Source organism: Bubalus bubalis, chromosome 6 (assembly GCF_019923935.1).
Source record: "Bubalus bubalis isolate 160015118507 breed Murrah chromosome 6, NDDB_SH_1, whole genome shotgun sequence".
NCBI lineage: Eukaryota > Metazoa > Chordata > Mammalia > Artiodactyla > Bovidae > Bubalus > Bubalus bubalis.
In genome coordinates this window covers 9164059-9180532 of record NC_059162.1, presented here as the reverse complement: position 1 = coordinate 9180532, position 16474 = coordinate 9164059, and the positions used below count along the sequence as shown (strand labels likewise).

General features: G+C 38.1%; 1 pseudogene; it reads left to right on the top strand.

The window, feature by feature from the left end:
• Positions 1-4465: 4465 nt before the first annotated feature.
• On the top strand, positions 4466-4636 carry LOC102396926 (annotated as a pseudogene).
• The last annotated feature ends 11838 nt before the right edge of the window (positions 4637-16474 follow it).

Here is a 16474-nt window from a genome sequence, read left to right as displayed (position 1 = left end):
TGAACAAAAATAAATGAAAAAGAAATGAAAGACACAATAGTAAAGATTAACAAAACTAAAAGCTGGTTCTTTGAGAAGATAAACAAAATTGACAAACCTTTATCCAGACCCATTAAGAAAAAAACAGAGAAGAATCAAATCAACAAAATTAGAAATGAAAAAGGAGAGGTTACAACAAACAAAGCAGAAATACAAATGATTGTAAGAGACTATTACGAACAACTATATGGCAATAAAACGGATAACCTAGAAGAAATGGACAGATTCTTAGAAAAGTTCAATGTTCTAAGACTGAACCAGGAAGAAATAGAAATTATGAACAACCTAATTACAAGCACTGAAATTGAAGTTGTGATCAAAAGTCTCCCCCAAAAACAAAAGCCCAGGGCCAGATGGCTTTGCAGGCGAGAAGAGCTAATGCTTATCCTTCTAAAATTCTTTAAAAAAATTGCAGAGGAAGGAACCCTTCCAAACTCATTCTATGAGGCCACCATCACCCTGATACCAAAATGAGACAAAGACAACACACACAAAAGAAAACTCCAGGCTAATATTACTGATGAACATAGATGCAAAAACCCTCAAGGAAATTTTAGCAAACAGAATTCAGCAATGCATCAAAAAGCTCATACACCATGATTAAGTTTGGTTTATTCCAGGAATGCAAGGATTCTTCAATATATATGAATCAATCAATGTGATATACCATATTAACAAATTGAAAGATAAAAACAATATGATCATCTCAATAGATGCAGAAAAAGCCTTTGACAAAATTCAGCACCCATTTATGATTAAAACTCTTCAAAAAATGGGCATAGAAGGAACCTACCTCAACATAGTAAAGGCCATATATGATAAACCTGCAAAAAACATTATTCTCAATGGTGAGAAACTGGAGCATTCCCCCTAGGATCAGGAACAAGACAAGTGTGTCCACTTTCACCACTATTATTCAACATAGTTCTGGAAGTCCTAGCTACAGCAATCAGAGAAGAAAAAGAAATAAAAGGAATCAAGATCAAAAAAGAAGTAAAGCTCTCACTGTTTGCAGATGACATGATACTGTACATAAAACCCCTAAAGATAGTATCAGAAAAGTACTAGAGCTAATCAGTGAATTTAGCAAAGTTTCATGATACAAAATCAATACACAAAAATCACTTGCATTTCTATATACTAACAATGAAAAGTCAGAAATAGAAATTAAGGAATCAATCCCATTCACCATTGCAACAAAAAAAATTAAATATCTAGGAATAAACTTACCTAAGGAGACCAAAGAACTGTACACAGAAAATTATAAGACACTGATGAAAGAAATCAAAGATGACATAAACAGATGGAGAGGTATTCCATGTTCCTGGGTAGGAAGAATCAATATTGTGAAAATGCCTTTGAACTGTGGTGTTGGAGAAGACTCTTGAGAGTCCCTTGGACAGCAAGGAGATCCAACTAGTCCATCCTAAAGGAAATCAGTCCTGAATACTCATTGGAAGGACTGATGTTGAAGCTGAAGCTCCAATACTTTGGCCACCTGATGTGAAGAGCTGACTCATTTGATAAGACCCTGATGCTGGGAAAGACTGAAGGCAGCAGCAGAAGGGAGCAACAGAGGATGAGAAGGTTGGACAGTATCACTGACTCAATGAGCATGAGTTTGAGTAAACTCTGGGAGTTGGTAAAGGACAGGGAGGCCTGGCGTGCTGCAGTTCATGGTGTTGCAAAGAGTCGGACATGACTGAGTGACTGAACTGAACTGAACCAAACACAATCTACCGATTCAATGTGATCGCTATCAAATTACCAATGGCATTTTCCCACAGAACTAGAACAAAAAATTTCACAATTCATATGGAAGCACAAAAGACCCCGAACATCCGAAGCAGTCTTGAGAAAGGAGGATGGAGCTGAAGGAATCAACCTTCCTGACTTCAGATTATACTACAAAGCTCCAGTCATCAAGACAGTATGGTACTGGCACAAAAACAGAAATATAGGCCAATGGAACAAGACAGAAACCCCAGAAATAAACCCATACACCTATGGGTACCTTATTCCTGACAAAGAAGGCAAGAATATACAATGGGGCAAAGACAGACTCTTCAATAAATGGTGCTGGGAAAACTGGACAGCTACATGTAAAAGAATAAAATGAGAACACTTCCTAACACCACACACAGAGATAAACTCGAAATGGATTAAAGACCTAAATATAAGACCAGAAACTAGAAAACTCTTAGAGGAAAACAGGCAGAACACTTGATGACATAAATCAAAGCAAGATCCTCTAAGACCCACCTCTTAGAGTAATAGAAATAAAAACAAAAGTAAACAAGCGGGACCTGATTAAACTTAAAAGCTTTTGCACAGCAAAGCAAACTATAAGCAAGGTGAAAAGACAACACTTGGAATGGGAGAAAGTAATAGCAAATGAAAAAACTGACAAAGGATTAATTTCCAAAATATACAAGCATCTCTTACAACTCAATACCAGGAAAACAAACAATCCAATCAAAATGTGGGGAAAAGACCTAAACAGACATTTCTCCAAAGAAAACATGCAGATGGCTAAAAAACAGATGAAAAGATGCTCACCATCTTTCATTATTAGAGAAATGCAAATCAAAACCCCAATGAGATATCACCTCACACCTGTCAGAATGGCCATCATCAAAAAGTCTACAAACAATAAATGCTGGAGAGGGTGTGGAGAAAAGGGAACGCTCTTGCACTGTTGGTAGGAATGTAAATTGATCCAGCCACTATGGCAGACAGTATGGAGATTACTTAAAAAACTAGGAATAAAACCACCATATGACCAAGCAATCCCACTCCTAGGCATATGTCCTGAGGAATCCAGGGTTGAAAGACACATGTATCCCATCGTTCACTGCAGCACTGTTTACAATAGCTAGAATATGGAAGCAACTAGATGCCCATCAACAGATAAAAGGATAAAGAAGTTGTGGTACATATACACAATGAAATATTACTCAGCCATAAAAAAGAACACATTTGAGTCAGTTCTGATGAGGTGGATGAACCTAGAACCTATTATACAGAGTGAAGTGAGTCAGAAAGAGAAAGATAAATATGGTATTCTAATGAACATGTACAGAATCTAGAAAGATGGTTCTGAAGAATTTATTTACAGGGCAGTAATGGAGAAACAGACATAGAGAATAGACTTATGGACATGGGGAGAGGGAGGAGAGGATTTGATGCATGGAAAGAGTAACATGGAAACTTACATTTACCATATGTAAAATAGATAGCCAATAGGAATTTGCTGTATGACTCATGAAACTCAAACAGGGCTCTATATCAACCTAGAGGAGTGTGATGGGGCAGGAGATGGGAGGAAGGTTCAAAAGGGAGGGGATATATGTATACGTACGGCTGATTCCAGTGGTCATGTATGGATGTGAGAGTTGGACTATAAAGAGAACTGAGAGCCGAAGAATTGATGCTTTTGAATTGTAGTGTTAAAGAAGACTCTTGAGAGTCCCTTGGACTGCAAGGAGATCCAATCAGTCCATCCTAAAGGAAATCAGTCCTGGGTGTTCATTGGTGGGACTGATGTCGAAGCTGGAACTCCAATACTTTGGCCACCTGATGTGAAGAGCTGGCTCATTTGAAAAGACCCTGACGCTGGGAAGGATTGAGGGCAGGAGGAGAAGGGGATGACAGAGGATGAGATGGTTGGATGGCATCGCCGACTCAATGGACATAGGTTTGGGTGAACTCTAGGAAGTGGTGATAGACAGGGAGGCCTGGCGTGCTGTGGTTCATGAGGTTGCAAACAGTCAGACAGGACTGAGCGACTGAACTGAACTGATGGCTGATCCATGTTGAGGTTTGACAGAAAACAACGAAGTGCTGTAAAGCAATTATCCTTCAATAAAAAAATAAATTAAAAAAAAGCTACAGTGAGATACCAACTCATACCAGTCAGAATGACCATCATCAAAAAATCTACAAACAATTAATTTTGGAGAAGGTGTGGAAAAAAGGAAACCATTTTTCGCTGTTGGTGGGAATGTAAATTGATACAGCCACTATGGAAGACAGTATGGAGATTCCTTAAAAAACTAGGAATAAAACCACCATATGACCCAGCAATTCCACTATTAGGCATATACCCTTAGGAAACCAAAATTGAAAAAGACACATGTACCCCAATATTCACTGTAGCACTTTAAAATAGAATATGGAAGCAACCTAGATGTCCATTGACAGATGAATGGATAAAGAAGCTGTGGTACAGATACACAAACAGAATAATACTCAGCCATAAAAAGGAACATATTTCAGTTAGTTCTAATGAGGTGGATGAACCTAGAGCCTATTTTACAGAGTGAAGTAAGTCAGAAAGAGAAAAACAGATATTGTATACTAACGCATACACCAGAGCTTCCCTGGTGGCTCAGAGGTTAAAGCGTCTGCCTGCTGAGAAAGCCACATGGGTCACCAACAGCTCTACAGGAGCCACCTGAGAAAATTTGGCCACAGTTCTCACTCTTGCTGGATCTGCTCAAACCAGCATGGTCTGATCCAGAAATAGGGCCACAATACGTGCCGCCAGTGTTTCCAGCCGCATGCCAAGAACATCGGCTTCATTAAGTTATACTAACCGAACTTCTTTAAATGGAAGGAACACATCAACATTATGCAGCACATCAGCCTTATGCAGAAACAGTACTAGCTCTTTGTATATAAAAGAAAAGCTTTAAAAACGTCAAAAAAAAAAAAAAAAAGAAAGAAAGAAAGAAAAGAAAAAGAAATAGCAGCATTCCTGATCTGTTTACTTCCAGGAAATTTGAAGACATTTACAGCATACTTTTTGATGTTAAACAGAACTGAAACTCCAATACTTTGGCCACTTCATGCGAAGAGTTGACTCATTGGAAAAGACCCTGATGCTGGGAGGGATTGGGGGCAGGAGGAGAAGGGGACGACAGAGGATGAGATGGCTGCATGGCATCACCTACTCCATGGACATAAGTTTGAGTGAACTCCGGGAGTTGGTGATGGACAGGCAGGCCTGGCGTGCTGTGATTCATGGGGTCGTAAAGAGTCGGACACGACTGAGTGACTTAACTGAACTGAACTGTTCAGTTCAGTTCAGTTAAGTCACTCAGTCACTCAGAATCCTTAATAACTGACCTCAAGAAAGGAGGTATCACTGCTTTCTCTAAGATATACATGAATGCAGTTATTTCATCGCAGTATTATGGTTTTTGTGTATAGAACTTTCATCTCCTTCATTAAATTTATCCCTAGATATTAATATTTTATTCTTTTGATTCAACTGTAAATAAGATTATTTTCTTAATTTCTTATGGCTCATTATTAATGTATATAAAAACAAGTGATTTTTGTATATTGGTTTTATACCTTGCATTTTTACTGAATTTATTATTTCTAGCAGGTTTTTTTTTTGTGAAGGGTTTGTGGTTTTCTATATGTAATATTATATCATCTGCAGAGAGAATTTTACTTCTTCCTTTTCAATTGGAATGCATTTTAGTTCTTTTTCTTGTCTAATTACTCTAGCTAGTACTATGACTTCCACTACTATGCTGAATACAAGTGGTGGCAGTGGCTTGTTCCTGACTTTAGAGGAACTCACGTTTTCACTGTTGAGTATGACACTAGCTGTAGGCTTGTCATATATGGTCTATATAATGTTAAGGTAATTTCCTTTATACCTATTTTTGAGAACTTTTATGATTAATTAATGATAATTTTTTTCAAAAATTTTTGCATCTACTGAAACAATCATATTATTTTTACTCTATTAATGTGATGCATCACACCGATTGATTTGCAGATGTTAAGTTATTCTTGCATTGCAGAGGTAAATCCTACCTGGTCACGGCATATGATCTTTTTAATGTATTGTTCAATTGGTTTGCTAATATTTTGTTGAGGAATTTTGCATCTGTGTTCATCAGAGATGTGTGTGTGTTTGTGTGCTAACTCACTGCAGTTGTGTTCAACTTTGTGACATTATGGACTGTAGCCCCGCAGGCTTCTCTGTCCATGGGATTTCCCATGTAAGAATACTGGAATAGATTTCCTTCTCCAGGGGATCTTTCCAACTTAGGGATCAAATTTACATCTTCTGCATTACAAGCAGATTCTTTACCACTGAGCCACCTGGGACGCCCTTTTGCTGTGTATACATGTGTGAAAATTTGTTTCCAGACATTTAAGCAAAGAACTTTTGGAATCTCCAACATCTATCTCCTCGAGTAGAAAGCAACTATTGTACCTGAAACTCAATGTACAGTTTTCAATTTTTAAGTATGCAGATTTGACTGAATATCCTCACCTGTCATACTCTCAATATTACTAGTAGACTTTTTAAGTAATTGGTTTCACCTCTCCTTGGAAAATGGTACATCATTTAGTTCTAAGTCCTCAAATTTATATTAAATTGTCAAGACACTGGGTGTCACCAAGCCTCCAACATAATTTCTAAATTCCGTTTTTAATGTGAGCTTTGTGCAGTAAGCACATTGTAGTGTGTGGTTTGAACCAGAAAAAGCATGATCAGAAAAACATATGCAATCTACTTAAAAGACATAGTTATCATAAAATTTTAGTCATCTAATGATATAACATTTACATTCTTAAATCAAACATTGCTTGAAATACAAGTGGAAATTGCCAGAAAGATGGTTATATTTCTTTTCATTCCAGTTAACTTGGCCAGTTAAACAATCTCTTAATGGTGTCTCTTGTCCTGTTCACTGCAGTGATTTATTCTGATTTCTATCTTGTTGAGCTATCTAGCCTTATATTCACAAACTGGTTACCTAGAAGTCAGTTTTCTTACTGCTAAGTTCTTTCTTTCATCAATATGTTATAATGCCTTAACAGACTGGGCTAAATCTCAAAAATAATCTATTCTATTAATGGTTTCACAAAAACATTTAATAAATATAAAATTTATATTTTTCTATCAGTTATTTTCTATCAGTTATAAAATCTCCATTTTTCTATTAATTAATGAGAATTAATTAGTGTTGATATTCCTAACTCTGAGCAAGATTAAATATTAGCATTTATCTCTCTCAATCTCTTCATTTTGTTGAAATAAGCTGGAGTTTTATTTCTTTATTAGTTTTTAAAATCATTTCCTGCTTTATTAATTGTCTCCTAGTAATACTTATGTTAAAATTTTTATTCTCAACAGTTTGGGAATTTACTCCTATTGTTTTCTTTGGTCATTAGTATATCTTGAGTTCCATAGCTTCCCCCTCTTTTTGGAAATATTTATTTTGCTCTATTTTTTAAATTGAAGTGTAGTTAATTTACAGCATCATACTAGTTTCAGGTGTACATCATAGCAACTCAACACTTTTATAGATTATATTCCACTGAAAGTCACCAAAAAATAATGATTATATTTCCCTGTGCTGTACAATACATCCCTGTAGCCTGTCTGTTTTTATACATTTGTACTTCTCAATCCATGCCCCATCCTGTTTCTCCCCAATTCTCTCTCCCCTCTGGTAACCAACCAGTCTATTCTCTATGCGGGAAATCTGTTTTGTTGTATTCATTTGTTTTATTTTTGGATTCCACAAATACTTAATCTCCAGTGTCTACCTTTCTTTGTCTTATTTTACTTAGTATAATATCCTCCAAGTCCATCCATATTGTTACAAATAGCAAAACTTTATATTTTTTTATGTCTGAGTAGTATTTCATTACACACACATGCACACATATATATGTGTGTGTATATATATATGGGAGAAGGCAATGGCACCCCACTCCAGTACTCTTGCCTGGCAAATCCCATGGACAGAAGAGCCTGGTAGGCTGCAGTCCATGGGGTTGCTAGGAGTAGGACACTACTGAGCAACTTCTCTTTCACTTTTCACTTTCATGAATTGGAGAAGGAAATGGCAACCCACTCCAGTGTTCTTGCCTGGAGAATCCCAGGGACGGGGGAATCTGGTGGGCTGCCGTCTATGGGGTCGCACAGAGTTGGACACGACTGAAGTGACTATATATATATATACACGCTACATCTTTTTTTTTTAATTAATTAATTTATTTTATTTGGAGGCTAATTGCTATACAATATTGTAATGGTTTTTGCCATACATTGACATGAATCAGCCATGGGTGTACATGTGTTCCCCATCCTGAATCCCCCTCCCACTTCCCTCCCCCTCCCATCCCTCAGGGTCATCCCAGTGCACCAGGTCTGAGCATCCTATCTCATGCATCAAACCTGGACTGGTGATCTATTTCACATATTGTAATATACATGTTTCAATGCTATTCTCTCAAATCATCCCACCCTCACCTTCTCCCACAGAGTCCAAGTCTGTTTTTTACATCTGTGTCTCTTTTGTTGTCTCACATATAGGGTCATTGTTACCATCTTTCTAAATTCCATATATATGCATTAATATACTGTATTGGTGTTTTTCTTTCTGACTTACTTCACTATGTATAATAGGCTCCAGTTTCATCCACCTCATTAGAACTGATTCAAATGCATTCTTTTTAATAGCTGAGTAATAGTCCATTGTGTGTATGTACAACAGCTTTCTTATCCATTCGTCTGCTGATGGACATCTAGGTTGCTTCCATGTCCTAGGTATTGTAAACAGTGCTGCAATGAACATTGGGGGTACACGTGTCTCTTTCAATTCTGGTTTCCTCGGTTACACTACATCTTTTTAAAACCATTTATTTGCTGATGAACACTTAGATTGCTTCCATATCTTAGCCATTGTAAATCATGCTGTTAATAACATTGAGGTGCAGACATCTTTTCAAACTAGCATTTTTTATTTTTAAGATGTATACCCAGGAGTGGAATTGTGGGATCATATGTTGGCTATTGCTGGGAGCCGGCATATTGCATATTGAGTGAGGATCTGTAATAGCTCAACTGGAATTCTATCACTGCCGGGAGCCAGCGTGAGGCACGCCGCCCATGACAAAGGTCATGAGGAAGGAGGCTCGGCATACGCAAAGGCGGGATCGAGCCTCAGGAGTCGCCCTGGAAATTCTCGAGCATCTACCCCCAAAACCAGAGTCTGCCTACTTTCTGCTTTGTGCTTTCACCTACACCTCTGACTTTATGGGGGGCTGTCCCCCACTACCTCTCTCTGAAAAAAAGAGTTAGCTTACAGCTCCAGTTAATAATTCTTGGATGTGACAGTGTTTCAACCTACAAACTCTTTTGGAAATCCTCTAGCCTGCCTGAATGGGTTTTTCCGGCCACATGTGATTGTTCAGAGCCTCCCAACTGTGAGAGGCAGAAGATGTTCTAAACTGCCTAAACACAGATTCCTTTGAGTAGTTAAAAGATTGATTAGAAATTGTATTGGTGAAGGGTTTTTCACTTGTTGGGCCAATGTTTGCTGCTAAGTCTCCATACTCCTTACCTACTGTGTCCTTGGCAGTGTATTGATTGATATAATGGGTGTATAGAAATGTAAAATGCAGCTTTGTCCAATGCTTTTTGGAAGGCTGGTGCCTGACTTTGGAATAATCACCTTTAGAGAAAAATAAGTTTCTTAAAATGTTAACAGGCCTCCGGGCCAGAAGATGATGTCAATCACCTGAACTTTTGCATATGATAAGTTTGAAAGCCTGGCTTAGATTAGAACCAGGAACTGCTGTCCTTGCATGACTCCACCCCTTCCCCCATTATCCTCTATGCATAACTTAAGGTATAAAAACTACTTTGGAAAATAAACTGCGGGCCTTGTTCACTGAAACTTGGTCTCCCCATGTCACTCTCTCTCCCAAATTCCAGCTGAGTCTCCATCTGGAGCGCGGAACCCACCATGCTTGCTAATTATGCCTGGGCTTCTAAGATCCGACCGGGGAGGCCTCAGTGTCTCCTCTCCTTCGGGAGAATGGAAGGACGCCTGCGGCCTACGTAAGTGGTGCAAACTTCTTGTCTTGAAGTTTTATTGGTCTCCCGCGTAAACCAAGCTACTCAGCCTCTTTTCTCCACTGAATTTTCCTACTGAGCTATCCTTATTTCAGCCGCTTTTCTCCACTGAATTTCCTCACTGAGCTATCCTTATTCTATTACTCTTTGTATCCTTAATTAAAGTGTAATTAAGCAGTTGTTTCCTGACCCTCGCCTATGCCGTCTCTCCTTCGAATACCCTGGATCAGCTGGGGCTGGACCCCGGCAGGCTATAGCTTGGTTTTTGAGGAAAATCCATACTGTTTTCCATAGTGACTGTATTAATTTACATTCCCATCAAAAGGGTACCAGGGTTCCCTTTTTCCCACATCATCACTAATATTTGTCATTTGTAGACTTTTTGATAATAGCAATTCTGACAGGTGTGAGATGATATCTCATTGTGGTCTTGATTTGCATTTCTTTGATGATTAGTGAATTAAACATCTTTTAATGTGTTTGTTGGCCATCTGTGTATCTTTGGGAAAATGTCTATTTATGACTTCTGCCCACATTTAAATCAGGTCATTTGTTGTGTTCAGTTCAGTTCAGTTCAGTCGCTCAGTCACGTCCGATTCTTCGCGACCCCATGAATTGAGCACGCCAGGCCTCCCTGTCCATCACCAACTCCCGGAGTTCACTCAAACTCACGTCCATCAAGTCGGTGATGCCATCCAGCCATCTCATCCTCTGTCGTCCCCTTTTCCTCCCACCCCCAATCCCTCCCAGCATCAGAGTCTTTTCCAATGAGTTAACTCTTCACATGAGGTGGCCAAAGTACTGGAGTTTCAGCTTTAGCATCATTCCTTCCAAGGAACACGCAGGGCTGATCTCATTTAGAATAGACTGGTTGGATCTCCTTGTAGTCCAAGGGACTCTCAAAAGTCTTCTCCATCACCACAGTTCAAAAGCATCAATTCTTCAGCGCTCAGCTTTCTTCACAGTCCAACTCCTGCATCCATACATGACCACTGGAAAAACCATAGCCTTGACTAGACGGACCTTTGTTGGCAAAGTAATGTCTCTGCTTTTCAATATGCTACCTAGGTTGGTCATAACTTTCCTTCCAAGGAGCAAGCGTCTTTTAATTTCATGGCTGCAGTCACCATCTGCAGGGATTTTGGAGCCCGCGAAAATAAAGTCTGATACTGTTTCCACTGTTTCCCCATCTATTTCCCATGAAGTGATGGGAGCGGATGCCATGATCTTCGTTTTCTGAATGTTGAGCTTTAAGCCAACTTTTTCAGTCTCCACTGTCACCTTAATCAGAGGCTTTTTAGTTCTTCTTCACTTTCTGCCATAAGGGTGGTGTCATCTGCATATCTGAGGTTATTGATCTGTTTTAAATTTTGTTAGAGTATGCCATTGAGTAAATTAAGTGTACTCAGGAAGTATATAGTCTGAGTCCATAAATATTTGCAAATGTCTTTACTTACTCTCTTATGTAAATAACTTAGCTGGCCATAGACTCCATTATTATTTTATTTTATTTTATTTTATTTAGGATTTAGGCTTGCATATAAGAAAATTGAACTCCGGGAGTTGGTGATGGACAGGGAGACCTGGTGTTCTGTGACTCATGGGGTCGCAAAGAGTTGGACACGACTGAGCAACTGAACTGAACTGAACTGATAAGAAAAGTATGCTATTTTAAATTTTGTTCTTTAATTTCTCTGTCTGGAAACATTTAGGATTTTCTCTTTATCCTATGTTACTGAACCAAACTGTTTTCCTTTATTTCTTCCTTTTCTCATTTATCTTATTAAATTTACTCTTTGACTAAAGTTTTTCTACAGACAAAAGGCAGGCAGAGAATATGGGAGTGGTCCATTCTGGGAAGGCCCCACAAGGTCTTGCTCAATTATAATTCTCCCCTTTTCTTTAACACTCTTCAGTCTTGAGGGTGAATATGTGTAGAACAAGAGAGGGAATACCATTTTGGATTGAGAGGTTAATCATAAACTCAACAGAGGAGCTCACTTTTAGTTTCTTTTTCTGTTTCAATTTCCCTAACTCTTTGAGGGAATGAGGTGATGACCATTCTGGCTACTTTCTGCTGAAATGGGGGCACAGGCCTAACTAATTTGGGAAATGTACACAGGGTTGGGAATAGTTTCTAGTTCCAAGCTTAGCATCAATATTTTGCATTATGAAAGCATTATTTCTCTTTTTGATTGTTTTGTTGTAGCACTGGATAAACATTTGAAAATTAGTACACATATTACAATGAGAAGAATGATCAAAATATGTTTTTGCAGTATTTCTCGAAAGAGTTCTCCTATTTTAGATGGTGTTCAGGAAAATAAGTTTTGGAGTGTTTCCTCTTTATATAATTCAGTAATCAAGTAGCCTTTTGAATTATCATATATTTGGGTTTTAACTTTTCCAGGGGTATTAATTTTATATAATAAGAGCTATTGGCCACTATATATTTCTCCCCTTTTTTGGTCAAAATAGAATTTAGACTAATTTTAATAGCTAATGCTACTATGACTGAAGAATTTAGTGCCTTTTTCTGGGAGACTACAGCATGAGATCATTCGCCACTACTGTTTCTAGTGTATTAGTCACTCAGTCATGTCTGACTCTTTGAGACCCCATGGACTGTAGCCTGCCAGGCTCCTCTGTCCATGAGATTCTCCAGGTAAGAATACTGGAATGGGTAGCTATTCCTTTTTCTAGGGGATCCTCTTGATCCAGAGATCAAACCCGGGTCTTCTGCATTGCAGACAGATTCTTTACCCTCTGATTCATCAAGGAAACCTAGTAGTAGTCCCATTTGCCACTACCATTTCTAAAGTGGGAAAAGGTTTTATAGTGATAAGGAGACCTTGAGACCATAAGGTTGCAACTGGCAGTTGTTAGCAGACATTGTTTTGAGAAGAGCTGGTGATGTACTTAAGTCTAATAAAGTTTAGAAAACTCAAGTTCTTGGTAATGTAGGAATGTGTCTGAACTCATATCCACAATGGCTACCGAGCTCTATTTTGGATGTTTGAACCATAGTTATTCCATTCTGATTTTCTAAATGCATTTTTTCCTTAATGGTTAAAGCAGATGTACAATGCATGTTTAACAGGCCACAAACAGGCTATTTTGGTTAGCCTAAAGCCAGAATGACCCTACATACCTCAAGATGTAAAAATTTCTTTCGTCATTTTACCCTTTTGATTCTGAATCTTTCAATAGAAAGCATTGATGATCAGAATATCTGTCCCTTGATGCTGGGGTAGTTCAGCTGCCTGCCACAGGGTTAGATCATGTCCTGTATTTTAGACCTCCTTTCTATTTGTCTAGTTATCCATGTTGGGGGAAAACTAATCAGATATTGCAAACAGGCTCAGAGGTATGTTAATGGGGAAACATTTTATAGGCTATGCATTTTATCAATCATACTCAATTGTCACACGAGCATTGTACTTGTGCTTTCAGCAATAAATTTTAGCCAGCAGTATTACACATCATAGTGGTAATATTCTGTAAAACTTCATTAGAGAATTTTATTTCTATCGTAGTAACTCCTGAGGGCAACAGTGTGGTTTAAAAGTAAAACAATAACTTTCTTTTCTTTTTTTTACATATTGATTCTATATATATATAATTCTAGAAAACATACATTAATCTCTAGTAATTACAAAATCAGTCGTTGGCTGAGAGTAGGAGTTGGGGCTCGGGGAAGCACAGGATTACACACTGAATATATTGGAGATGATAAATATGTTCATTGTGTTTGTTGTGATGATGGTGTCACAATTGTATGCATATGCCAAAAGTAAAATCTATTATATAGTTTTAATATGTGAAATTTATTGTATGTCATTTGAAAGTATTTTTAAATGTTTTAAATTGTCATAAAATACATATAACATCAATTTTTTAAAAAGTCAGATGAGGAACAACCTTAATTCCATCTGTGATCTTAATTTCCCTTAACCATGTAACCTAACACATTCACAAATTCTGGGATTATAATATAATTATCTTTGGAGGGTCATTATTCTACATACAACTCAGTAAATGATAGATATTAATCAGTTCTTACTTGGAATTTTTTCTAGACTTCCATTATGTGACAACATATAGTTGTTGTTACTGAAATGACTGAAACAGTAACTTTCAGTGTTGATAGGGAGAAAAACATTTGGTAAACAATTCACTTAGATTTGTATGTCAGATCTTAAGGCCTGTCTGGGTCAGTTGCATATCACTGCTGTTGTCTTCTCGTCCTAGTATTAATATTGTTTGAGGACAGCAGTCCTTTCTACAGGCCAGCCCAATGTAGTGGCCCTTCTTAAGTAGGAAATATAAATTTAAGAGTTAATTTCCTTCAGTTTCTTAGTGCATGATGTGCTTAAGGATACCTGATGTCATCTTTCATCTAGGTTGGAGACAATCCTTTAAATTATGCTTCTTCCAGTATGCATAATCCCCTGATTATAGATCAGGGGGCATCTGATCTTCACCCCAAAATGGATTACTGTGATCAGTTTCAGAAACAAATTTAGAATCTTTTTAATGACTCAATTAATTAAGCTTTACAGCAATGTAACATAGTAAAAATAGCTACTTGGGAAATGAGGTTTAGACAGTAAATACAGATCTCAATGAGCAAAACTAGAATTTAACATGGGCTTCCCACGTGGCTCAGTAGTAAAGAACCCCCTGCCAAGCAGGAGACATGGGTTCAGTCCCTGGGTCGGGAAGATCCTTTGGAGAAGGAAATGGCATCCCATTCCAGTATTCTTGCTGGAAATTGCCACGTACAGAGGAGCCTGGTGGGCTGCAGTCCATGGGGTCACAAAGAGTTGGACATGACTCAGTGATTAAACAGCATCAGTAGCAGCAGCAGAATTTTATATTGAAGCACAATCATTTTTTTCTCTAAAATTACCCTAATTTTTACCAAACATAGCCAAGTTAATATTAGTTTGTTTGCAAAATAAATCTGGTTATCTGATCACATAGACTTTGAAAAAATTGGCTGTGCTGAAACTCATAAGGAATCTCACATTGAGCTTTTAAAAGCCTCTCAGACTGAACTTTTAAAAGGAGTGTCAAGGTCAGTCAAGCCACACCAATGGCTTGTAACAGATTCTGCCTGCAGTATCTATAGATTTGAGTGAATTCTTCTCTTCTCAAGGTCCTCAAAATATCTTGAGATATACATACAGACACACACACATATATATAATTGTACTATGTATAATCCCAGTTTGCAGGATCTCAGTTCTCAACCAAGGATCAAAGCTGGGCCAGAGCAGTGATGGCACTGAATCCTAAGCACTAGGCCACCAGGGAACTCCTTTGAGATTCTTGAACTTGTTAGAAGGTGACCTTCCTTACTCACTGATAAGGCTTCTGGCACCTGAGAGTTTCTAATTTCTGGAGGGATCAGGTAGGGAGGAAAGAGAAACATTTTAATTCTATTTACAAGGCATAATTTACCAAGTTGCTATATATCATAATCAGCTTAAGGGCAAATGTTCCTTTAAATCTGAAAAGCAAAGATCAAGCCAGTAATATGTCAGACAAAATGTCATACAAGTTATAATTATATTTTTTAGTTCATTCAATCCTATGTAATTAATTTTTGTTCTGCTCAAGTCTATTTCTTTCCATTAGTTTTGTTGACCTTGCCTCATGATTGAGGATGATAATGACAGATAATTTCAATAAGTTTGTGAGGCTTTTGTTAAGGCTTGTGTAATTTGTCCAGTGAAGTGAGTGCCCTGGTCACTGGAGATTGTAGAAAGTATACCCCAAGTAGAAAGTCATTTCCTTTTTCACTGTGAGAGCGTTGGCTTTGCATCACGGGAAGGATTTAACTCATCAGATAGAAAAATGGAGTTGTTCAGGGAGCTGGAAAGAGTCAGTTGACTGTCTTGGGTGTGCCATCAGTTCAGTTCAGTCACTCAGTCATGTCCAATTCTTTGCGACCCCATGAATTGCAGCACGTGAACTCCTTATTGCCAAATTCAGACTTAAATTGAAGAAAGCGGGGAAAACCACTAGACCATTCAGGTATGACCTAAATCAAATCCCTTATGATTACACAGTGGAAGTGAGAAATAGATTTAAGGGACTAGATCTGATAGACAGAGTGCCTGATGAACTCTGGATGGAGGTTCGTGACATTGTACAGGAGACAGGGATCAAGACCATCCCCATGGAAAAGAAATGCAAAAAAAGCAAAATGGCTGTCCGGGGAGGCCTTACAAATAGCTGTGAAAAGAAGAGAAGCAAAAAGCAAAGGAGAACAGGAAAGCTATTCCCATTTGAATGCCGAGTTCCAAAGAATAGCAACGAGAGATAAGAAAGCTTTCCTCAGCGATCATTGCAAAGAAATAGAGGAAAACAATAGAAGGGGAAAGACTAGAGATCTCTTCAAGAAAATTAGAGATACCAAGGGAACATTTCATGCAAAGATGGGCTCAATAAAGGACAGAAATTGTATGGACCTAACAGAAGCAGAAGATATTAAGAAGAGGTGGCAAGAATACACAGAACTGTACA